This window comes from Lithobates pipiens, unplaced genomic scaffold (genome assembly GCF_037356315.1).
Source record: "Lithobates pipiens isolate NorthernLeopardFrog02 unplaced genomic scaffold, aLitPip1_a1.2 Scaffold_16, whole genome shotgun sequence".
Taxonomy (NCBI): Eukaryota; Metazoa; Chordata; class Amphibia; order Anura; family Ranidae; genus Lithobates; species Lithobates pipiens.
Window position 1 is genome coordinate 650748213 of NW_027507748.1, and position 26543 is coordinate 650774755.

The 26543-nt window shown below is 46.1% G+C and overlaps 1 protein-coding gene across 1 annotated transcript in view; it reads left to right on the top strand.

Moving 5' to 3' along the window:
• The first annotated feature begins 5802 nt into the window (after positions 1–5802).
• Positions 5803–26543, top strand: part of LOC143984501 (collagenase 3-like) — a 65894-nt gene continuing 45153 nt past the window's right edge. The window contains exon 1 of the mRNA XM_077484643.1: positions 5803–5865. The gene's annotated coding sequence lies outside the window, so the exon portion shown is untranslated. The remainder of the gene's footprint in view (positions 5866–26543) is intronic.

Here is a 26543-nt window from a genome sequence, read left to right on the forward strand (position 1 = left end):
CCAGGGGCATTGCTAGGTCTGCAAAAGATCTGGGGCTAGAGCCCATAGCAGCAGTCATCAAACTTTTTTCAGACCCGGGGGGGCAGGGCAGCACGCCAGTGGTAAGCAATTTTTTTGCAGGCAAAGGCTGGTGTTCATGATGGCACCAGGCCCGGGGGGCGGGGCAGCATTCCAGTGGTAAGAATTTTTTTGCGGGCGACGGCTGGTGTTGGTGTTACAATCAACATGACACCATGGTTGATATGGTGTCCGGGTGATCGAAGCGCATTGTTTCTATTGGTACATTCTAATATATAATGAAGTGGTTCAACTCACCATAATGCAGAATCAGTGGGAGCCCTGAGCGTGTCACTTGCCACATCTCCTGTCACCAGATGCAGCATGGCACTTGCCACCGTTGCCTGTCACCAGATGCAACTTTTTAACTTGCCACCATCACCTGCCACTAGATATGGATTGTCACTTGCCATGTTGCCTGCCACCAGATGTGGATTGTCACTTGCCATATCACCTGCCACCATTTGCAGATTGCCACCTCACCTGCCACCATTTGCAGATTGCCACTTGCCACGTCACCTGCCACCATTTGCAGATTGTCATTTGCCAGGTCACTTGTCACGTCACCTGCCAACATTTGCAGATCGTCACTTGTCATGTCACCTGCCACCATTTACAGATTGTCACTTGCCACCATTTGCAGATTGTCACTTTCCATGTCATCTGCCACCATTTGCGGATTGTCACTTGCCACATCACCTACCACTAGATGTGGGTTGTCACTTGCCAACTGATGTATATTGTCACTTGCCATGCCATACCAGCCAGTGCCACCAAATGCACATTGTCGCTGCATTGGTGGCAGGCTGGCAGCACGGGTACATTTAGTGAGGGCAGGAGAGTGGAGATGCGGGACAGGCAATGAGAGATGATGTAATCTCTCTGCTCACCACACTGGATGCAGAAAATTCTGGCAGCGATGCAGATGATGAAGGTAAAAGCTCTTGCAGGAACTACCTCTGATTCCTGGCTCTGGGAATAGTGTCTGACCCCATCACAACATGTCATGACCTACTCAAATCTGGAGTGCAGGCATCGCTGGAAGACTTGGAACAGTCTCCGGTCCGCTGTAGTGGAGAAGCGATGCTGTCCACAGATATCCCTCTAGATGCAGCTGTTGGACTTCCCACTGTGCAAGCCACACATCAGCAGTGGCTCACACTGACACAGAGGTCCTGCTGGCAGAATCCAAGCCGGCGTCCCAAGAGAGCGATGTAGGCCCAACCAAGCACTTTTATATCCTCTCCCAGCAGTCTGTTTGGTCTTCTCAGCATTCTGGTAAATGTAGTTCAGGACAATCCTGCTGGAATTGAAACCTCAGCATCTGAACTACAAATCCCACGATGCTTTGCTCCGCTCTAAGTTTAGTCTGCAAGGAAGTGACAAATAAAGCTCAAGCCGACACTAAAGGGACACAACCCCACATTGAATAACACTATACACTGTCCCTGAATTGCGAGCATAATAGTCAGCTCCTGGCTACAAAAAAATAGGTAGCCTCTTTGCAATCCTGCCGCTGGCGATTTCAGCAAATTATCAGCAGCAGGATCACTAGTGGAAGACTCATCCGTGTGTCATCAGCCTAAAGCTGATAATACATAGAGGTGCCTAATTGTTTAGAAATACAAAATAAAAATCAACCTTGTAAAAAGACCCTACTTGAGTCACCAACCTAATTTTTTTCTTGTAAAAGCTCAGACAAATCACCCCTCCCATCACATCCCTACATAACCTTTTACTGTATGTAGCTGCAGGTGGAGGAGGAGGAGTAAAGGGAATACTATAGATTATCACTTGTGACACTTGACTAACACCTGTGAGTCTGCTGGGTTTGCTGTCATCATATCCAGAATGGTGGCACCCAGCAGAAATCTCAGGGCTTTTGTATATCTACAGAAGAGAGCCTTTTACAGGTAAGTGACATACATAAATTATTTTATTGGCCTATTTACACCAGGAGTGGTAGGAGAGCATTGGGTGGCTATTCCAGAACAGTCCCACCCAGTGGGGGCTGGTGCTCAATATTTTGGAGGGGGCGGGCAAACCAACGCCATCCATTGGATGGAAAGGCGGCGATCAGAGGCCTCCTTATGTTAGGAGGCAGATGAGGAGGATCACGGGTAGGGAGGCTGCTCCTCCTTTGGGGCCGTTGCTTCTCCTCCTGGCCGTACAGGAAGTGGGTTCTGAGACCCGATATGTCGGGAGTCCTAAGTCTCCCTGGCCAATCGGGTCTCAGGACCCGCTTCCTGATTGGTTGGGAGGAGAATCAGGAAGACAATAATAATTTGCTATTCCCACACAACTGGGTGGTCTCAGGGCACAGTGCACAGCTCCCCCGAGTCCCACCCTTTTTGAAGCCAATTAGAGCCTTGAGCTCTAATCATGTGCAAAAAAACCCCCATTAAAATCCATGCATCCAGCGTCCTGCATGTAGATTAGGGGCCAGGTACATGGATTAGGGGGGCGTCGCCACTGCGCCCTGTATGGATGGGCCACCACTGGTCTGGTCGGCAGAACCGTCACTTTTAGTTGGACTGAAAGCCGCAATCCCAACCCTCTCTTGCTTCTGGATAGGCCCTCAGACAGCCTAGCAGCCAGATGTGCCTGGAATAGGCCCAATCTCTGGCCTAGCAGCCCGGACAATACAACACACGTCCACCCAGATTGCCGTCCAGGTGGCACAGAACACGGATCACCTGACTCCACCCAAATATATAGGTTCTCCAAGCAGGCCAAGGGATCTAGGAAAACCCCTGCCCATTGGCTGGGATAACCCATATACCCATAATCTGACCTTGCATTTCCCTTCTCATATTTAATGCTACCAAGTACCATGGCCACCTAGTGACAAAAGAGAGAAATGCAGCAATTACAGACTTAGAGTGAAAACAATTGATCTTCAACAGTTAGCCAAGGTGACTATACCTGGCAGGTAAATTTAGGAGCAACCCTGCTTAAACACCAGGGTGCTACACATTTTTTTCACACTTTCTCCAGACACAAGGAACAGTCTGTGAGCTTGTTTTTTCTTTCACACTTTATCCAGGCACAAGGAACAGTCTTTGAGCTTGGTTTTTTTTTCACACTTTATTTTTAGACAATAAGGAACAGTCTTTAGACTGTTAGACACAAGGAACAGTCTTTGTTTTGTTTGTTACTTTATTGGGGGCAATAACTTGGATGGGGATGGGAATTATGGGATGCCCAACTTGACTTAATAGGGGCAGGCACAAAACCAGGGACAACTTCCTCCCTATGTACATGCTTCAGAACTGTCCTCCTTCCGAGCACCGGTGGTCTCTGATAAATGACAGATGCAAAAGTCCCTTAAAAAGTAGCACAAAGTGTTGTAAACTGTATTCTGGAGTACCTCCAACTTCCTTTGTAGACGATGGTCCCAGCTCTACTACTGCAAGAAATGCCAGCCCACCTGGCTGCTTCTTCACCAGTCCACTGGCTGTCTTTCCACCAGCCCCTCTGACTGCTCCAGAGATCTCCAAGGGCAAGGTTAAGAAGGATTTAAGCACACCGCTATCTTACAGAGACACCTGCTGCATGCCACAGTCTCTCCCCTTGTAAGTCCCTGACCATGCTGTAGTACTCACACTGTCCTCCTTGCTCCCGCTGCCTCTCAGGAAATACTCCCTCCAAACTGTTTCTGTTGTCAGGCTCCTTCCAAGCTTTGGCACGAGGTAGAGCCCCCCAGGCAGGGGTTCTCTTCAAGGGTCACCGACAGTCCCCTCAGCACTTCATCTCCATCTTCCACCCGTCTCCCCAGCCAGTATGACTCATCCATATATGAGCGCTAACTCAGACCCCATGCCAGGCCTGCAGCCTGGGGATTGGCTGAGCTCCCCTAAGTAGGCAGATCAACTCCCTTGGCCTCCGCCTTCCAGTTTCTAGAAGTTTCTAAAAATTCCCAGAACCAGGGAGAAGCAACAGAGAGCGGCCTGTATGCATCATTCAGCGCTGACCTGCAATAAACGTTTGACTCAGATTAAAGACTTACAAGTTAACATGAGCCAAAATATAAATTTGTCTGCATTCACACTGGTAACAGACTAGAGGGTACTACATAAATATAACAAAAATTTATAAGAAATAAAGCCTTCACAACCACTTTAAGGCCCCTTTCACACTGTCGGACCGTTCAGGTCCGCCTGTCAGTTTTGACGGCGGACCTGAACAGGCGCTCCATGCTGGTCTATGGAGCGACTGGTGTCAGCGGTGACATGTCCGCTGACATCCGACCCTGTCCGATCCACCAAAAGAAGATGGATGGCCCTACGTTCAGATCCATCGCTGGTGCATCAGATCGGGGGAGATCTGGTGAAAACAGACATGCTGTCCGTTTTCATCCGATCTCTCCATAGAATACAGTGGCGCTCCACAAGCCCCTCCCCACTCAGTGAGCAGAGAGGGACCTGTCATCCGCTGGCTCAGCGGAGATCAACGGAGAGATCTCCTGCTGAGCTGACGGACAGAGGCGGACTCCATGCAAGCGGATCCTGAGGTCTAAGCCCTTGTACACATGGTCGGAGAATCTGTCGGAATGAGTCTTATCGGACCGTGTCGTCAGATAATCCGACTGTGTGTGGTATGCATCGGACTGATTCCATCCGAATCTCCGTCCGACCCAATTTTCCAACATGTTGGAAATATTTCCCGACCAACTGGGCCGGACGGACCTAATCCGATCATGTGTAGAGCATTTTCATCGGACCAAGTGTCACGCATGCTCAGATCAAATTCCTACATCAAAGCTATTGGCTACTAGCCTGAATGTAGTCCCATCGTAACGAAATTACGTCATCACGTTCTGAAAGATCGGATTTTTCGCCAACTTGGCCCGACCGTGTGTATGCAACAGTTTCGGACACAATCCGTCGGACTAAATCCGACGGATTTGTTTGGCAAAATCTCAGACCGTGTGTACGTGGGCTTAGGCTTACCATAAACTATACAATCTGATTGTACAAGCTCCTTTATATCTTTCATCAACTTTGTAGTGCAATAGACTACCTAATTTGATATAAATTGAATGAATTGTTCAGTTTTTTCCCTCCTATTACATATTACATTCGTTTTGGCAAATCTAAAGGTGATTGTACAATCGTATTGTACAGATTATGGCCATTTTAAGGTAAGCAACTCTGTAGCTGCTGCAAAATTACCATGGGGATTGTAAAGTTTCAAAGTTTTTCACTGTAATGCATTCTATGCATTAAGGTGAAAAACCTTCTTTGCTGCAGCTGCCCCCCCAGAGCCCCCCTTTTTCTTACCTGAGCCCATCCCTTCAATTAATGTGCACGAGTGCAGCGGCTCCAGCCACTGTCTTTGCCCTTATTGGATCTGTTAATCAAATCCAGTGACACGGGGGGGGGGGGGCAGGGCCGAGTCCCACTGTCTGCGTCAATAGACACAGCAGCAGGGCTCGAGCACGCACGCGTGCCCCCATGGAAGACAGCTCTCTGTGGGGGCACCCAATGAAGGGGTGCTGGTGGGGCACCCCAGAAGAGGAGGATCGGGGGCTGCTCTGTGCAAAACCATTACACACAGTAGTATAATATGTTTGTTATTTTTTTACAAAAAAAATTCAAACCTTTACAATCACTTTAAGAACTGGCTTAGATGCACACTGGTTAACCCCTTCGCACCACCTCCCCCCAGCCCCTTAAGTGGGCTTGAATGCAGGGAGATTGAGCACATTCCTGATTACAATTGGCTTTACAGCGGTCACATGATTGGGAGTCCATCCTGCTGGTTCCTAATCAGAAGCCATGACCAAGAGCTGCGTGAGACAGTTTGGTGAGTGTGCTGTGAGCAAGCAGTGACCGCCATGGACGCAAATGTACAGCAGCTGGGCATTAGGCCGCATATTTCCTGACGCCACATATATGTAGTACACAGTCTATAGGAGGGTAATAACTGAATAGACAGTAATATCTATTTACCATTCCTATTTCAGTCTCCCGGGTGTTGTGCTGTGTTTAGTATGGTCTGGTCAGTCTCTGATTTACTTTTAGATTTATGTATTTTGCAGGGATGTGGTTACACATATTTTTGGTGAATGAGCTAAAACCGGTCACAGGCAGGTGTGTGTAAATAAAAATCCTGTGCATGAAATAGAAGCAACTAACAGAGAAATGTTACACAAGAAACATTTAAGGTCATGGTGAGGGAAAAAGAGATAGCAAAGTGAAAAGTATGCAACAGGAAAAACAAGCTGGTCCTTTTCTAAACCCAAAGCTGCATTCCTTAAAAAAAAAAAAAAAACTCATCCATGTTAAATTGTCAGTCCACCCAAAATAATAATATTTCAGTTTTTGGAGATATTTGAAAGCTAAACTACCTATTGGTTTCTTATAAAAAGAGGTACGCTTATATATCTTAGACCCCCTTCACACTGGGGTGCTTTTCATGCGTTTTTGCGCTAAAAATAGCACCTGTACAGCACCTTTCAAGCCACCTCAGTGTGAAAGGCCGAGTGCTTTCACACTGGAGTGGTGCGCTTGCAGGACAGGAAAAAAAGATCTGCAAGCAGCATCTTTGGGGGGGTGGGGTTGGGGGGGTGCGGTGTATACATCGCTCCTCCACCACCCCTGCCATTGAAATCAATGGGCAGCGTTTCCCAAGTACCTGAAAAGCGCTTGGGCAGTGGCACTTTGGTGCTTTTAACCCTTTATTCGGCTGCTAGCGGGGTCTTTAAAGTGCCCGGCTGGCAGCCGGAAAGTGCGGCTATAACAGCGGTAAAGCTTTACCGCTAATGCACCCCTCCCCCAGTGTGAAAGTATAAGTTAAGCCGCGTACACACGGGCGGACTGTCTGGCCTACTTAGTCCGCCGAAACACATTTCAGCGGACAGTCCGCTCGTGTGTGGGCTTCAGCGGACTTTTTCAGCGTGCAGTCTGGCGGACTAAGTATTTCGGAATTTCCGTAATACTGTCCGTCGGACTCGCATTTCGGCGGACAATCCGCCCGTGTGTGTGCCAGTCCGCCGTACTTTTGAAATGAGCGGACTTTTCCCGCCCGCCCGCAGACCCCGACAACCAACGGCCAGGGTTGTCGGGAAGAGGCCCTTGTCCTCATCAACATGGGGACAAGGTGCTTTGGGGTGGGGGGGCCGCGCGGCCCCCCCTTCCCCAAGGCACCCCCCATGTTGAGGGCACGCGGCCTGGTATGGCTCAGGAGGGGGGGCGCTCGCTCGCCCCCCTTTCCTGGCCGGCCGGGTAGCGTGCTCGGACAAGGGTCTGTTGTGGACTTGGGGGGGACCCCACGCCGATTTTTTTCAGCGTTGGGGTTCCCCTTTAAGTCCATTCCAGGCGGCGGGGTCAGCGACATCTCCTTCGTGGGCCCCGCCTACCTGGAGACGCGCTCGAAATGAGCGGACTTTCCTCCGCGTGTGTGGGCGAGTCCGTTCATTTCAAAAGTAGGGCGGATAGTATGGCGGACTTAGTACGAAAAAAAGAAGGTGTGTGTGGTCAAGTCCGTTCATTCGAAAGTATGACGGACTGTCCGTCGGATTGTCTGACGGACTAAGTTGGCCAGACAGTCTGCCCCGTGTGTACGCGGCTTTAGTGTTAGGTACCACAGATACCGGGGTGCCTTGACGGGGCTTACACATGCGTTTGCAAATGTGTGCCGACTAAACCTCTGCTTTTAACGCATACTGTTAGACAGGTTATTTTGTTATTTGTGGGCTCGTGGTAAGTTAAACTTGTTTTTTTTCCTCGGTTTATCCTTGGGTTTGTTTGTATCTGTTGTTAGCCTTCCAAGCTTCTTACTGCGATAGCTAGCTATAGGTGTGAGCAAGTGGCGTCTTTTTGTATCACGGCCGTTTTTAATTTTTTGGTCAGGCATCGCACTGATACCTTTGTTGCCATTGTGCTGGGTGTTCAGTGTGCTCCTGTACCTTTTAGAAGGGGTGGCTCCCCTTCAGTCCACCTGCTCTCACCTATCCATCAGAATGCATGTGCCTCCACTGTGGGGACACTTATAAGTTAGTGTTAGGTACCACAGATACTGGGGTGCCTTGATGGGGGCTCTGTGGCTTACGCATGCGTTTGCAAATGTGTGCAGACTAAACCCCTGCTTTTAACGCATACTGTTAGACATATCTGTGGGCTGGTGGTAAATTAAGCTTGTTTTTATTCCTCGGTTTATCCTTGGTTTGTTTGTATCCAGTGTGAAAGTAACCTTAGTGGTTCAATCATGCCTACATTCAATTGTTCTTTAAGGTCCATGGCAGTGTTCCTCAACCAGGGGGCCATTTGGGTTCCCTTGGGGTGCGGCAAGCACAGGCCCCAGTTTGCCCTGGGTGAGTGGGCAGCCACCAGCACCAAAACAACCAAGGAAGCCCTAGCACACCATGTAATTTGCTTCACTCGTGTTCGCAGTTGGCCGGCTTGCACCATGACAACTCATGGCTTTGATCCAGGGCAGACGGCATAGAAGGTCACCCCCCCAACATTTAGGCGCGGACAGAAGATGGGTGATGATGGGTATAGCTGCCCATGCCAGAATTAAAATATTTCTAGGGTCATCTTTATGGTTAATGCTAAGTATATGATCTGTAAAGACTTTTAAATTGTCACCTATGGACAATTTTGTGCATTGTACTTTGTTGTTGAGTGGCGAGGATGCATAGTTTTGAGTCTTGAGATTTATGATCTACACAACTCTGCCTCATCTTTTATACTATACTGAAAATTAGGAGATTTTATTGTGTTGATGTACCCTAGAATAACCTTCAGTCTGGAGCTGTCTCCTAAAAGGACTTTTTCACAACGGGATGTCCTCAGTCTTTAAAGGTGACATTAAACCTGATAGACTGAGGTCATACTATGAATACAGGGGAACATGGTCCCACCCCTGAGAAGAAAGAGCCTGGTGTGTCATACAACTGGCCAGAAGACAATGGAAATAGCTAAATACATTAAGAAAAAGCATAAAATACCACTGGTTGGAAGCTGCAGTGGTGGAAATTGGCCGTTGGAGGGGGAAAGCATGGAGATCAAAGTTGGGCTTTAAATGGCAACTAAACCCATCAATTTAACAATTTCAAAAATCAGTTAAGACCCAGCTCATGCCAGGAATGTAACTATTACATTGGTTGTCCTTTTAACCAAACTGTCAAAACCATCAAATAGCTGGAAACATGACTGATCCACTGTGTAGCATCACGGCAGATGAAGATCAAATGAAGGCCAAGATGGCAGCTTCCTTGGCTGAAAACCATAGGAGGGTTTAGTTCTGCTTTAGGACATACAAAATACCCAGATCCTTCTGCATCACTGACAAACATCCGCACATTTAGAATGAGAATCATGTCAGTGGCCACAATGTTTTTTTTTTTCCCTTCATAAATACCTCAATCAGGAAAATTGTATTATGACCACCAGGTGGCACTGACGATATAGGAACTACACACTGTATAATACAGAAAATAAGGCGATTTGCATTCTAAATGTGCAAATGTTTGTCACATCCCATAGTGTGTTGTAGGAATCAATAATGCCCCGTACACACGAGAGGAATTAAGTCTGACAGACCTCCAAAGGAGTTCCGCCGGAGTTCCGCTGGAGTTCCGACGGAGTTCTGGCGGACTTTTCGACCGAACGGACTTGACCACACACCATCACACCAAACTCCGACGGAGTCGAACGTGATGACGTACGACTGGATTCGACGTAGGAAGTTCATAGACAGTAGCCAATAGCTGCCCTAGCGTCGGTTTTAGTCCGTCGGAGTAGCACACACACGAGCGGATTTTTCAAAGGGGACCGGGTCCGGCGGAGTTCCGTCAGGAAAATTTAAAGCATGCTTCATTTCTAAAGTCCGTCAGACTTTAGCTTCGCTAAAGTCCGTTGCAGCCCACACACGATCGGATAGTCCGCCGGACTCAGTCCGTCGGAGTTTGGATGTCGAAAAGTCCGCTCGTGTGTACGGGGCATTAGACCTTAAAGCAGTCCACCAGTCCAGCATACCTCTGTTACCTCACTCCCAGTAACAGAATGAGACCCTTCCGAGCACATACCATGGCCCTCATGCGATCTCTCCTTTTAACTCTTTCACTTCCTGTACCTATGTGACCAGGCCGTGGATCTCCATAACGTGGGTTCTGTTCTCGTAAATATTGGCCACAGACTGCTAGGGAGGGAGCCAGACAACAACCCCCTTGCTCCTGGAGGACCTGTCACCTTACCAGGCACTACACTTAACCACTGGTTGCTTTGTGTCTTGAACTTGTGCTTGGTTACTCTTAGCAATGGCATTTCCCTTCCTTATCTTGCCAAGTTAACCATATTGAAGTATCTGAGCTTTATACCCCTTTGTACTTTACTGACAATATATTACCAAAAGTATTGGGACACCTGCCTTTGCACACACATGAACTTTAATGGCATCCCAGTCTTAATCCGTAGGGTTCAATATTGAGTTGGTCCACCCTTTGCAGCTATAGCAGCTTCAACTCTTCTGGGAAGGCTGTCCACAAGGTTTAGGAGTGCCTCTATGGCAATGTTTGACCATTCTTCCAGAAGCACATTTGTGAGGCACTGATGTGGACGAGAAGGCCTGGTTTGCAGTCTGCACTCCAATTCATCACAAGGGTGTTCTATCGGGTTGAGGTCAGGACTCTGTGCAGGTCTTTATGGACCTTGTTTTGTGCATTGATGCGCAGTCATGTTGGAACAGGAAGGGGCCACCCCCAAACTGTTCCCACAAAGTTGGGGGCATGAAATTGTCCAAAATGTCTTGGTATGCTGACGCTTTAAGAGTTCCCTTCACTGGAACTAAGGGGCCAAGCCCAACCCCTGAAAAACAACCCCACACCATAATCCCCCCTCCACCAAATGATTTGGACCAGTGCACAAAGCAAGGTCCACAAAGACATGGATGAGCAAGTTTGGGGTGGAGGAACTTGACAGGCCTGCACAGAGTCCTGACCTCAACCCGACAGAACATCTTTGGGATGAATAAGAGCAGAGACTGTGAGCCAGGCCTTCTTGTCCACATCAGTACCTGACCTCATAAATGCGCTTCTGGAAGAATGATGAAACATTCCCATAGACACCCTCCTAAACCTTGTGGACAGCCTTCCCAGAAGAGTTGAAGTTGTTATAGCTGCAAAGGGTGGGCCAACTCAATATTGAACCCTATGGACTAAGACAGGGATGCCATTAAAGTTCATGTGCGTGTAAAGGCAGGCGTCCCAATACTTTTAGTAGTATAGTGTAGCTTTGAAAGGTAGGCCAACAACAGTGCAGATCAGGAGGGTAGAGGGTTACTGAATGGCCAAAATCATTAGACAAGAAATATAAGTGGGCTGAAGATAGCTGCTGCTGCTGCAAAGGGTTGTATTGTGGAGATGCAAGTGTCGCAGTGACCCCCGAAGGAGCTGCTTGTTTTATTGGGCTTACTGTTAATTTGACCACCTCTTCGTCTAGGGATTCCCATGGTAGATGGCCCAAAGAAATGTGGAAACTGACACTGAATCTTCTTTTGGGTTATCTATTTGAAATAGAAACAGTCTTTCAATGAAGTGTAGAAGGTAGGAGTAAGTTCAGGTACTTTAGAACGCAAAAAAATGGAAAGTGGAAAATGTGGTGTACACTTGAGCGTAGGATGTTTGACAAAGTCTCTGCCACAGACTTGTGATGTATTGAGGGACGTAGACAAATTTAAAGAGCCATCATATTGTACCAGTATCTTTCAGCCAATCCGGCGATACCGTATGAGTGTTGATCCAGGTTGCGTCCTTCAATTAAGCCTCCAGGCTCCTTCAGAGAAGCAAGCCTTGCACACGGCCTTCTCCTGAAGAGTCCTCCTCTGGGGTTCTTCAGTTGCTGGGCCTCTCCCTTCAGATGAGACGGCACCGGACCACACTTGGATCAATAGGCCCCGAAATCCACTCGGGCCTGTCCCTGCAGTTGTGTTGCCTTGGGCCAGCCAGTCCCGAGATTCGAAATGCATGGTTCTGAACCCCAGGCCAGGTGGGCCATGGGGCTGGTCAGGAGGACCACCAGAACCAAGCAGACAGAAAACAATCTCCGGGACCCCGAAGCACGTGATGTCGGTACCTTAAATACCACCTCCCAGAATGCACAGTAGGAGAACACTCCCACTGGGCTGGTTCCGAGAAAACAGTGGCATTTAATAAATCCAGCTAAACTGCGTTCTTACTCTTGCCAGCGATGACAGCGACACCTGCTGTCAAGGAGAACCAAGTGCAACCCAGCTGGACTGGTACTGAAACCAGAAATTTAGAAAATTAACCCCCAAAACCCAACTGTGGTTTCAGGAAAATTAACTTTGAAAAAAATATAGCGCCTGCTTGTCAGGAGCCAGCGCTACACGAGTTTACAGGGAATTGGGGGAAACAAGTTAAGTGTGGAGTTCAGCTTTAATGCACACATTAGACATTGTGGAGGCAATGAGTGGGCCACTTCTTCAGCACACAGTATATACTATTATGTGTATTTCTCACAGCCGGTTACTCAGTGTTTTGCTTACTGAACAAATATTATGCCCTATCACTCCTTCCTTCTTACACATTTGATAATAATAATAATAATGAGATAATCTGAGCTATATATAGAAGCAATCACTAGAAGTCTCCAATATTTAGATGATTAATTCTGAACTGTGGGCAGACAATGCATTTATATTATATAAACACAGACACCAATCCCGCTGGATATATGACGATCGTTGTTGAAAGCCCCGGGAGAGGGCGTGGGATTGCAAAATCCACATACTCAGTTCTGGTACCTGTCTATACAAAGGTTGTTAGCATGCACAGACATACATTAATCATTAATAAGGGTAATCCACGAGACGTATAACTCATCTTTTTTAATGGAGATGTAAATACTAAGTGAATAACATTAATGGCATGTTCACATGGGCAGCTGAGTCTACCAGGGGCATAGCATTGCCACCCTATAACAGCAGCCAGAAACGGCATTGGGCCAATTTGCTCAACATTGCACTGTATTAGAATTAAATTCTGCAACCATGTATTAATGGTGTACTGCTCATTCGTGTTTGCTTAATTCACACCCCCTATGCTATTGAGTGACCTTTGTACTGTAATGCCACATGTGCCGCTGTAGTGTCATATTTTGCTCCCCATTGTAGAATGCTCCGGAAGTGACGTTCCAGCCAGAAATTTTGCACTGTGCATGCGCGATGCATTCCAAACACTTGCGCCATGCGTTCCAAAGGATTTGCGACAATGCAGTTCAGTGAAAGCGTCAGATAATGTCACGGAAGTGACGTTAAACTTTAGACGGAGTGGAGAGCTGCGGAGAGAGAGCGGGTAACCGTGGCTCGGGGAGGGGATTACCTCCGTTATGTGGATTCGGGGAGGGAATTATCTGATGGTTTCAGTGGTCTGCATTGCCGCAAATCCTTTGTAACGCATGGTTTAAGTGTTTGGAATGCACCACGCATGCGCAGTACAACATTTTTGGCCGCAACATCACTTCCAGAGCATTCTACGATGGGGAGCAAAATATGACACTACACCGCCCCAGCGGGGCATAACATTTTTACAGATTGTTTTCCTAACCATTTTCTATGGATGTTTATATTTAATTCACATGCTGCCATCTTGTGACCTTTTGTGGTAATGCACTTGTTTTCTTATGTTCGTTTTCCCTTATGTTATGACACACTTCCTTTGTATTTAATGCTCCACCCTTCTTCCTGTGATTGTACTTCTTGTGTCATGGATGCAGCTAACAGGCCACATGTAGCAGGACACATGTATTCTGCATTATGAGCTACAGACAAAATCATCTTTTGACCGCATTAATACCACAACCTATTCATCTGTTTGTATCCTGTCATCTGCTGTAACCTGATCAGAATAAAAGCACCTCTGTGGATTGAATCGATATTTGGTGAGTTCAAGCTATCTGATGAGGATTGCCCTCAGTGATTATATCTTATACAGGCCAGGCATAGAGGTCTCACAAGGGATAAATAGCTTCACAACAATCGGAGTCAGACTACCACACAGCTAAGAGGAGACGTAGCTTTAAAGTAGAACTAAAGGCAAAACTTTTTTTTTTTCATTTTAGATAGAGTAAGGGCAGGTTATAACCACTGTCATTTTTTTTTTTCATGTGTGCCCCATTGTGGAGTTTTTCCTTCACTTCCTGTCCTGTAGTCACACAGGAAATTCCTGCAAATTAAGAGAATTCTGTGGGGGCGCCCAGCCCAGGTCACCAGAACCAGTGTCCCCATTGGAAGATTTCCCCTCTATTACCTTTCTGGGGACAACCCAAACTTTGGGATTTTCTTTTAGACCTCTTTCACACGGGGCGGATCAGTAAAGATCCGCCCCGTGAAGATCCGCTCGCTCAGCGGGGATCGCTCCGTTGTCCCTGCTGAGCCGGCTGCGGACAGGGCGGTCTCCGCACACTGTGCAGGGACCGCCCTGTCAGATCGCCGCTCTCCTCTATGGGGATCGGACGAGCACGGACCATCTGTCCGTGTTCGTCCGATCCGCTCTGCAGACGGATAGAAAAATAGGATTTTCCTCCGTCTGCAGAATCGGACTGTTGCGGAGGCGGGCGAAATCGGGTGTCTGCGGATGCTCATCCGCAGACACCCGCTATCCCATAGGGATGAATGTATGTCCGTATTTCATCCGCAAACGGATGGATGAAATACGGACATACCATCCGCATGTGTGAAAGGGGCCTTACTTCTACGTTCACTGATAATGGTAAACAGGAAACATAGAGGGTGAATCTCCTTAATGGGGCACAGACAGCAATAAAAACTGACAGGTGTTCTAATCCATCTCCAAAACTAAAAAAAAGGTTTTGCCTTTAGTTGTACTTTCCAGAAAATTGACCAAATATATGGACTGGGCTTGTCATTTTTCGGGGATTTCACAGAAAGCTTACAACTGTAGCATGGTCCCATGCCTCTTTTGGCCTAATAGTTACCTCCAGAGTTAGGGAGAGCTGACATCCTTCAATGTAGAGTGGGTTATGAGGCATGGTGGGTGTAATGCAAGATGAACAGGTGGGCGCCAGACACTTTTTGAATGCAAAGAGATTTATTGTCTCTTAAACAGAACTGTGGGAGAGAGGGTTAGGGCCAGGACACCCTTAGGTAGATGCAATGTTAATTGGCAGACACTGAGACTTATATAAATAGACAGCTATACAGGTGACGGTCTCCAGCAGGACACCACTTCTGTATAGGTAGGACCGCTGTCTCCTATGGCAACAATCTTGTAGCTGTTACTAACGGTAAAGATATTCAACTATCTGAAACACAAACAGTTCTCTTTACCCTACACTCACTCACTGTGGGTCTTCACTCAACGAGCACATAGTCTCTCTTACTAGACTTCAGATCCACTAGCCACTGGATCCCCTGAGCTCTTTCACTGTAGCACTCATAGGGTTATTTATTATAACTGGAGATTGCAAAATCTGGTGTAACTCTGCATATAAACCAATCAGCTTCCAGATGTTATTGCCAAAGCTTAATTGAACAAGCTAAAGTTAGAAACTGATTGGCTACCATATATAGCTGCACCAGATTCTGAATGCACCAGTTTTAGTAAATCTCCTCCATGGCATCTTCTTCAAGCGTCAACCCCGCTTCTCTGCTGGTTCCTTGGCTTGGCACTCACAGATACTCTTCAAAATTCACCCCTGCTCACACGTCAGGTCCCTGGCTTGGCACTCCACAAGTGTCACCTCTGCTGTCCCGCTGGCTCCCTGACTTAGCACTTTCTGAAGTTTTCCCACTTCTTCACCGTCTCCAGCTGGCGAGTCTGCCCTGGTACTGGCCTCAGCTCACTCACTGTGATCTCCGGTAGCAAGGTGGATGGTCCCTTAGTGGCAACAGCTTCCCCTCTACCTCTGACCACAACTGGTTCCCCGGCCGGCGGAACCGTTACTTCTGGTTGGACTACAAGCCCGTAGTCCCAACCCTACGCTGCTTTCCTGCTTCTAGATAGGCCCTCAGACAGCCTAGTAGCCAGATAGGCCGTGAATTTCTGGTCTAGTAGCCCGTCCACCCAGACAGCCACCCAGGTGGCACAGAACCCCCGATCACCTGACTCCACCCAAATAAATAGGTTCTCCCAGCAAGCCAAGGGACCCAAGAAAATCCCTGCCAATTGGCTGAGACACTCCATTCATTCCTAATCTGTCCTTGCAATGTCCTTGTCTTATCTAATGTCACCAGATACCCGGCCACCCAGCGACAGAAGAGAGGAGTGCAGCAATTCCAGAAGTAGAGCGAAATCAATTGATCTCCTAACAATTGGGCAAGACAACTATCACTTGGCAAATAAATTTAATAGCAACCCTGCCTAAACATCAGGGTGCTACACAACCATAATTCATGCCAACCTCAGACACATGTGGCTACCCTGTGTTATTTTCTATACAGATATGCCCCTTGTGCTTCACATGTTTATATCAACAATAAATATTATGGCCTTTCAGATTTGTTAAATTGTGTATACAGTATGTAGCCACCCTGACCTATTTGAATTTAAAGAATAACTAAAGGCAAAACATTTTGTTGTTGTTTTAGACAGTTTTTACTGCTGTGCCCCCTTTAGGGAGATTCACCCTCTCTATGTGTCCTGTTTACAATTATTATTGAAAGTGAAAGTAAAAAAAAAAATCCAAATTTTGGGTTGTCCTCAGAAATATAATAGAGGATAAATCTTCCAATGTGGACACTAATTCTGGTGACTTGGGAGTCCCCAAGGAATTCCCTTAATCTGCGGGGATTTCCTCTCACTTCCTGTTTGGCTATGGGACAGGAAGTGGAGGGAAATCTCCACAATTGGACACAGATTGCAAAAATAAATCTGACAGGCAATATGACCCCCCCCGCTCTATTCAAAATGAAAACAGAAAATTGTTTCATACTTACCGTAATTTATTTTCCTGGTGCCTATCCATGGCAGCATACCTGTGACAAGCGCTGCCTTGGCTCCTCACTCAGGACCAGTGAATATTATAAAAGAAAAGGATTGGTGCACTCCCAGCATTCTATGTTATATAGTATACTGAGGGTGGGATTGTATGCTGCTATGGATAGGCACCAGGAAAAGAATTATGGTAAGCATGAAACAATCTTCTGTTTTCCTGGCGCCTCCATGGCAGCATACCTGTGACAAATAACTAGCTGAAATGAGTGGGATGATGAATAGTAAAAGATTTATTTGAAACATAATTAAAAATAGGCAAATCTAAATCATTTAAAATAGGCTGATAGCCTGTCTGCCAGTTTCTACAGATGAGAAAGCTGCCGAGTCTACTCCGAAACGTATGTTGGGATGACCTTGATGCTACCCTTTAGATCGTTTTGATGGATACATCTGCTTTGGCCGTCCAACGAGCCGAAAACAAATCGGGTGGCATACAGCCTAACTGAAGAGGGGGTTCTGTTCCCCTCAGAACCACATGTCCCATGAGGTATTGTAAAGCTCTGATATTCAGACATGACTAGACATGATGGATACTGCAGTTCTGGAATGGCTGGAGGGCCCCAGATAATGCTTCTTTGCTCCCGTCTTTTATTTTTATTTTGGATTATTACAAATGGGTTACATGAAATTCTGAAGGGAGTTGTGGCTTGAAGATAGTATCTTAGTACCAAAGTAATATCATCTTCGTGAAGAAGGTCAAAATTGGATCTGAAAAGATTGGCAGGGCTCAAGGCTCGGAGATAGTGGAGAAAGAGGAGAACTTAGGGATGATTCCATGTACCGTTCTAAGTTCCACTCTATCCAAGTACAAAAAAAAATATTGTCTTCTGACCCCAAAGCCTGAAGTTCTGATACTCCCCAGCCCAATGCCATCACTACAAACAAAAATAGTTTGCAAGTGAGATTCTGCAAGGATGCTGAATAAGATGGGGCAAAAGGCTGTTTAGATAAGGGCTCCAGAGTGATAGAGTGGGAAAGATTTGTATTAATGGGTGGGCTTATCTTCTTGACTGTCTTGAAGAATTTGATTATTAAAGGATCTTCGGCCCATCTCGTGTTGTTACAGCAGAGATTGCCACCAGCTGAACCTTATGTTGCTTAAAGCGGGAGTCCGCCGGGACTCCGCGTTTTTATTATTTTTTTTTTTTTTTTTTTTTAAAGCAAGCAGCTACAAATACTGCAGCTGATGACTTTTAAAATAGTGACACTTACCTGTCCAGCGCACCCGCGATGTCGGCACCCGAAGCCGATCTCTCGATCGTTTCTCGGGTGCTGCCGCCGCCATCTTGGGTATGGGAATCAGGAAGTGGAGCCTTTCGGCTTCATTTCCCGGTTCCCTACTGCGCATGCGTGAATTGCGCTGCGCAATAAGGATGGACCCGCTGCCTCTGGGATCTGTGTGTTTCCCAGCAGGCAGCGGGGGACTTTCGGAAAGGGACGTAATCTACGCCCCTTTCCGCAGAGAGCTTTCCCGGAAGTGGGTGCAGATACCTGTACTGTACAGGTATCTGCACCCCCTTCCCCCCTGAAAGGTGCCAATTGTGGCGCCGGAGGGGGGGAGGGTTCCGATGAGCGGAAGGTCCACTTTAGGGTGGACCTCCGCTTTAATCCAAATCCTAAATCAAGGTCTGCTTGCAGGAAGTCAAGGATTGGGAGGAAGAGGGTACATCAGGATTTAATTTTTTACGAAAGATCTAAACGTATTCCAAACCTTGTCATCGAAGGCTCCTGTGCTTTGAGCAGAGTTGAAAGTACTCTGGAGGAACATCCAAATGATTAAAGCCTATTTTAACATTCTAATGTGAAGGTTCAATCTGTGAGTATTCTGATGGGTGTGATGCCTCGAGCCAGAAGAAAGGGTATCAGAGGAATATTTACTGGAGGCTGGACACTAAGAAATATTGCCCTAGGGAATCATGGGTCTCCTTGCAAATATGGCAGGACTGTTATCACCGTTTATTGTTGATATTGCAAGTCTCAAGAGAATTTTCGAGGTAGGAGGTCTAAATTAGATTACATGCCCAAGGACTAGACAGGGCATCTGTTGCTTCTGCCCAAGAATGAGGTAGATGTCAAATAAACCTCAGCAGTTTGGTATTGCTTGCTGTAGCAAAAAGATGCAGTTCAGGAAAGGTCCACTGGCCCAGGGGCGGACTGACCATTCGGTCACTCGGTCGCTGACCGAGGGCCCCGAGGTGGGGGGGGGGCCCGGCTCAGTCTACCCCTTGAGGTGCCCGCATCTTAACATGCAGAATTGGAGACTAAGACTATACCCCCGAGGAATCAGTAGTGAACAAATCCTTGCTGGCACTGGCAGTTGCTCATGCAGCTATAGGAGAGGAGAGGAGCGAGCTGGCCAGGAATGGGATAGATCTTAGTGCAACCAATCATGGAGCCCCATCAGCCGTGCAGGGATGATTGCACAGACAGGCGCTCTGACCACCTCTCCCCCCAAGGAATTCAGCAGAGGGGGCGGGGCCACACATCACTGCCGCACCGTACAGTCGATATGGAGCTGGAGCCTGCAGAGTGCACACAGAGGACAGAGCCCACAGAGTCAACTCATCGTGGAATTGGCCACCCACACTGACCTGCCTTGTGCGCAGCAGCAGGTCAGTGTGATAATGACAGCACAGCAGTTAGTGTAGTATGAATGTGTTCTTTTTCCTTTCCTCTTTCCATGTGCCTATTTACCTGGTGCTATTCACTAGTGCACACTGATATCTGTTACATTGAATGCCACTCAGTGTATAGATATCAGTGTTATATATAGGGAATAGCACTTAGCCTTGGTTCACATTGTAGCAATTTGGCATGCGATTTAACATGTGAAATTGCATGGCAAATTACCGGCAATGGCATTACCTGAATCAGTGTGATGCGGCATTTGCGAGATTTTGTGAGAGTTAAGCTGATCTCGCACACTTTCATTCCTGCTGTCAGTGTGAACTTGGGCTAAGTGAGTGTTATTCCATATATATATATATATATATATATATATATATATATATATATATATATATATATATATATATATATATATATATATATATATTATATCACTTGAAATGTATACACTGGGTGCTTATCCCTAAGACACCTTTCACACTGGTGTGCTCTGCAGGCGCTATAACGCTAAAAATAGTGCCTGCAAAGTGCCCTGAGAGAGCCGCTCCTCACACTCCAGTGTGAAGCCCCGATGGCAGGACGCTAAAAAAAGTCCTGCTAGCAGCATCTTTGGCGCGGTGAAGGAGCAGTGTATGTACTGCTCCTCCACCGCTCCTGCCCATTGAAATTAATGGGGCAGCACAGCTATACCGCCAGCATAGCGCATTGCTTTGTGATGGTTTTAACCTTTTCGGCCGTTAGCGGGGGGAAAACCCCCCACTAGCAGGCAAATATCGCTGCTAAAACGACGGTGCAGTGGCCCTAAAAATAGCACCACATTACCGCCGGCGCGCCCACGCCGCCCCACTGGGAAAGGACTCTAACAATGTCATCTGTACACTAAAAATGTCTCTTACATTGGTGATCAGTGAGAAGAATGTTCCTTACATTGGTGATCAGTGAGAAGAATGTCCCTTACATTGGTGATCAGTGGGAAGAATGTTCCTTACATTGGTGATCAGTGAGAAGAATGTTCCTTACATTGATAGTCCGTAGAAGAATGTTCCTTACATTGGTGGTCAGTGGGAAGAATGTTCCTTACATTGGTGGTCAGTGGGAAGAATGTTCCTTACATTGGTGGTCAGTGGGAAGAATGTTCTTTACATTGGTGGTCAGTGGGAAGAATGTTCCTTACATTGGTGGTCAGTGGGAAGAATGCTCCTTACATTGGTGGTCAATGAGAAGAATGCTCCTTACATTGGTGACCAGTGGGAAGAATGCTCCTTACATTGGTGACCAGTGGGAAGAATGTTCCTTACATTGGTGGTCAGTGGGAAGAATGTTCCTTACATTGGTGGTCAGTGGGAAGAATGCTTCTTACATTGGTGGTCAATGAGAAGAATGCTCCTTACATTGGTGATTAGTGAGAAGAATGTCCCTTACATTGGTGATCAGTGGGAAGAATGTCCCTTACATTGGTGATCAGTGGGAAGAATGTCCCTTACATTGGTTACCCCACCGGTTCACCCTAGAAACAATCAGACAATGTGGCCACCTGATCCCGTAGGTGAGTAAAGAGTAGATTCTCTGATGTCATGACGTCACTTCTGGTTCCAGCTGAAAGTAAATCATTTTTTTATTTTTATTTTTAAAGCAAAAGATCAAATTTTTTTTTTTTTAGCTTAAAAAGGTAAAGAAGAGATTTGGGGTATTTTTGAACCCAGATTTCTCCATAAAGAGGACCTGTCATCCTTATAAAAACAATTGTAGGGACAGCGTAAACATATTTTTTTTTAAAGCGTCTCAATCCCTCTGTGCTTTCACACAGAAGGGAACGTACGCGTAAGTCACGCTCACATATTTGTAAACGGTGTTCTCATCACACATATGAGGTACCACTGCAAACAGAGTGAGAGCAATAATTCTAGCAATAGACCTCCTCTGTAACTCTAAACTGGTAACCTGTAAAGGCATTTAAAACTTTGCCTATGGAGACTTTTAAGTACCGTAGTTTGTCGCCATCCACGAGCGTGCACAAATTTAAAGCATGACTTCCCCCTGGCAGTACTGAAGACGAAAGGTTCTTTAGCTTATACGCTGTATTTATTTTACTCTATCTGTATGTATGTGTCTATATGTACGTATATATATATATATATATATATATATATATATATATATATATATATATATATATATATATATAATATATATAATATATATTTTTTTTTCTCTTTCTCTTCTCCCTTTCCCCTTCTCCCCCAAACATGGACTGATATCATTAACGGTTTCCTAGTAGGCTTTATGTACATGCTTTCAATCCATTTATATGTACCATAGACATGTTTTTGTTCAGGCACATAAGAAGCATACTGTTGGTGTATCTTGTTACTGCTTGTGTTGTTAACCTTCTCTTTCTCATCCTTTTTTCTGAATAAAATAAGATTGAATTAAATTTAAAGCATGACATCTATCTATTTACTTGGTGTAACATCTTTCACATTTTTAAAAAAAATGGGTTATATGTTGTTTTTTTTGTTTTGTTTTTTCATCAATATTATTTTTTGCCCCCAAAAAATTGCGTTTGACCTGTTATATTGTGTTAATTTATGAAAACCTTTATTTTGGAAATGTACCATTGTTGCACTTTAATGTACGTTTTATTTTTCTTTAATACCTATAATAAACATTTATTTTGAACATAGTGTAGAGAAATTCTTTGAACGCATGCAATGTGGGCAGTGCAATATGTAGGTGGGACTTTGTGTGGATGTAGCTTGAATGTGGGTGGGGATACATGGGCGGAGACACAGGGGGCCCCATGTTCTCCTTTTGCCCGGGGGCCCCATGAGCTGTATGTCCGCCCCTGCACTGGCCCACAATCCAACTGGATAACTTTGGCTGTAGGGCCAATTTTTTGGGTTCCAGGAATCCTTGGGATAGGTGATTGGCGTCTGTGTTTAAGTGGGCTGGAAGATAGACTACTCTTAGTTCCTTTGGATTCCCCTCTGCCCAAGTGAAGATGGGCTCCACTTCCCTTGGTAAGGAACTGTTCCGCCTTGGTGATGTATGTATGATATTGCAGCTATATTGTCCATATGAATCAGAATTGGTTTGTCCTTGATCTGAGAGAGCAAATGCTGTCGATGCGAGATAAGCCGCCTGGATTTCCAGTATATTTACGATGATGTCTGCCGCTTTGAACGCCAATCTCTCTTGAACCAACATCTGGTTGCAATGTGCCTCCTAGCCTATTGCATTAGTGTCTGTGGTAACTGTGGTCAAGAAGACATGCCTGAATGGAAGTGGCATTACAGGCATCTCCCTCTTTGTCCACTAGTGCATCAAACTTGTTTGATATATGGGCTGGGTTAGACGGTTTGCTCCATTGCTTCAGGAATTCTAGCTATAAGGTGCCTGGTTATTAAATTGAGTTAGCTTGACGCTGTTATGTAGGACTATGTCCTCACTCTCCTTACTTTCTGAATGATTGCCCACATATTCTAAAATGGCAGGGACACCGTCCCTTTTGTGGTGTTGAATAAGGCACCTAAAATGGAGAAAAGATGACTCGTTGATGATTTACCATCCAACCGTAGCTTGATAGTGTAGGCCAAAGCATCCACCTGTGTTCCACCAGCTGGGCTGGATCTTTTGATAAAAGGAGGATATCATCTGGTTAGTGATAATAACTGAGACTCAGCTCTCATAAAGAAGCTTGGATAGTGACCCAAGTCCTCGTGAGGGCTCTGAGGGAAGTGCAGGGCCCAAAGGGGAGACTCTGGAATTGTAGATGGGCCTGGTCGCCCAAAAATCTCAGATACTTCTGTAACAGTTGTATTATGGGTGCGTGCAAGTAAGCATCCCCAAATCCCCGGGTACAGCTAAAGCCCCATACACACTACCAGATGTTCTGCTGATTGTTGTCTTCAGATTTACTAAAACCATATAGTGCAAGGGCCTGCCTGATTGCATAAAAATTGAAACTCCTAAGGTTTGACCTCATATATTATATGGTTTTGGACTTTTGGTAAATCTGAATGAAAAAATCTGATAGTGTGTATGGGGCTTAAAGCGGAGGTCCACCCTAAAATGGACCTTCCGCTCATTGGAATCCTCCCCCCCTCCGGCGCCACAATTGGCACCTTTCAGGGGGGAGGGGGGTGCAGGTACCTGTACAGTACAGGTATCTGCACCCACTTCCGGGATAGCTCTCTGCGGAAAGGGGCGTAGATTACGCCCCTTTCCGAAAGTCCCCCGCTGCCTGCTGGGAAACACACAGATCCCAGAGGCAGCGGGTCCATCCTTATTGCGCAGCGCGACTCGCGCATGCGCAGTAGGGAACCGGGAAATGAAGCCGAAAGGCTCCACTTCCTGATTCCCATACCCAAGATGGCGGCGGCAGCACCCGAGAGACGATCGAGAGATTGGCTTCGGGTGCCGACATCGCGGGCGCGCTGGACAGGTAAGTGTCACTATTTTAAAAGTCAGCAGCTGCAGTATTTGTAGCTGCTGGCTTTTAAAAAAAAAAAAAAACGCGGACTCCCGCTTTAATTCTGCAGTTCTGGGGAATCAAAGTCTGACTTTCCTCCTGTGATGTGGGAAATGGCTTTCTGTAACCTTTCTGCAAAGGGTGATTTACCAGCAAAAAAAGGGTATTTATAATAATTTTGTTTTGTCACAGTGTCACATAGTTCTGACCACAATGCTGTACCCATATGGCTATCACAAGTAGTGACATTGATTTTGCGAAATAATGTAGTGACATTGTATGCATCGTCGTCTCACCAGTGAAGTCTGCTGAGAGCCATAATTTGTCCAAAGCCTTGACTATATTTTCTCTGGGAACATTTTGATGAATCCATGTGGTCCATGCCCACAGGGCTTTGGATACAGATAAGGCAATTACTGACTTCCAGGTGTTTATTCATCTGTCTAAAGGATCCTCAATTGAGGTGGAATTATCAATTGGTGAGATGAAATTCTTTGTTATACGAACCACTGCTGCGTCTACTTCCGGTGGACCGCCTGGCATTGCAGAATCTTGTTCCGACCGTGGATAAAGTTTTCCTAGGCAATTGAGAGGAAAAAAAATTTTTTTGTTCCCTTTCCTCTTCAAAAATGTCTCTGATATCATTAATCAGAGTAAGCCTATGTTTCCACTATTGCAACCTGAAAGTCGCACGATTTTGCCATGTTTTTGATGCGACTTGAAAAAATGCCTGTGTATTCTTGAGGTCTATGGACCTCAAGTCGCATCAATTTGGGAGTGCAGAGACTACTCTGAAGTCGCTGCGACTTGAAATCACACAGATAAACAGTGCTCATTGGAAATCATGGGGTACGACTCGTCATGCGACTTTGCAGTCCCAAGTCGCATAACAAGTTGCACTAGTGGAAACTGAGCTGAAAGAAGGAAACCTGCTTCTTTAGAAATGGGAAGTATATCTTTTGACTACTTAGATGTAGTGTCTGCTTTCTCCCAGCCAATAGCTGTCTTTACAGGCTGGACATAGGGCTGAACTAGGAAAAAGTTGAAATCTGAGGGCCCAGCACTTCTGAGGTATCCTCCGATGGCTCCCATCATCCAGATGTCTAGGACGGATACTTGCTGCGTGGTGAGAGGATTCTCTCGAGGATGGGCCAGGAAGAGTTCATCTCTTTGGAGGATATTGAGCTAATTGCTGAAATAGAACTGCTATTGCTCGTTCAGCTATATATCCCCTGCCCGTCTTTGAGTGGGACGGCTTACCTGTTAACCCTCTGACTCTTTGTCTGCTGCATAGGCTCTAAAACAGCTTTTGCAGACCAATTAGCTGGTAATGGGATGACCCTGCATGCTCAGGATTTAAGCCCCATTCTTAAGCCCTATGTCTTTTCATGGATGAACCCTCGCCTCTTGCATTGTATCCTGATCTGGTTGGGGCCTCCACGACCTCAGACCAGGCTGCGCATGTGCAGCCGGTGGCACTAAGACCTATGCTGTCCAGCCCGGCCCACAGAGCCTCTACTGATGTCCATGCATGCGCAGAGCGGGCAGGAAGATGCTGAGGGACTCAGAAAAGCCGGTATGTGGTGCAAGCCGCCCACTATAGTAACCAGGAATGAAGGTACAATATCACAAGTAGGGAAAGGTGGTGGGGGAGGAAGAAAGTGAAAAAGAGAGAGAGAGAGGAATGCAAGGAAAGGAAAGTGAGAGAGAATATATGACAGGAGGGAGAAATGTAAGCATAAGGCTAAGTGAAAATTAGATATACGGTAGCTGCTTTCTCATTATAAAAATGCCGGTAGAGTTAGCTGTAGAAAGCTATAGCTGTAGAATGAGCTTTGCAGCGTTTTTTTAGTAGCTTTTTTCATTCGGTTTAGTGGGGTTTTTTTGTTTTGTTTTTTAGCAAAACTATAATCCCACAAAAGCTATGGCTCAAAAATGCTGATAAACGCTGAATAGCTGCATTTTTCAGCTTTTATCAGCATTAGAGCATTTTTACAGATGAAAAACTCATCTTAAAACCCACTAGTTCTGGGGTGGGTTTTCCTGTTTTCTGGCTGGAAGAACCCCCCAGAACTAGTGGGTTTTATGATGAGTTTTTCAGCTGTAAAAGCGCTTTAACTCTGATAAACGCTATTCTATGTTTTTCAGAGTTTTTCAGCCATAAGCTTTTGTGGGAGTATAGTCTTGCTAAAAAAAATTCAAAAAAAACCCCCACTAAATAAGGCTGAAATATACTACTGCAAAAACACTGCAAAGCTCATTCTACAGCTTTCTACAGCTAACGCTACTGACGTTTATATAACATCCAGTGAACATGAAGCTTAATAGTTTTATATTCACGTGGTTTCCTGAAAACCCAGTGTTATCGTTTGCTTATGCCTGCTGAGTAAGTTTCCCTGGCATTAG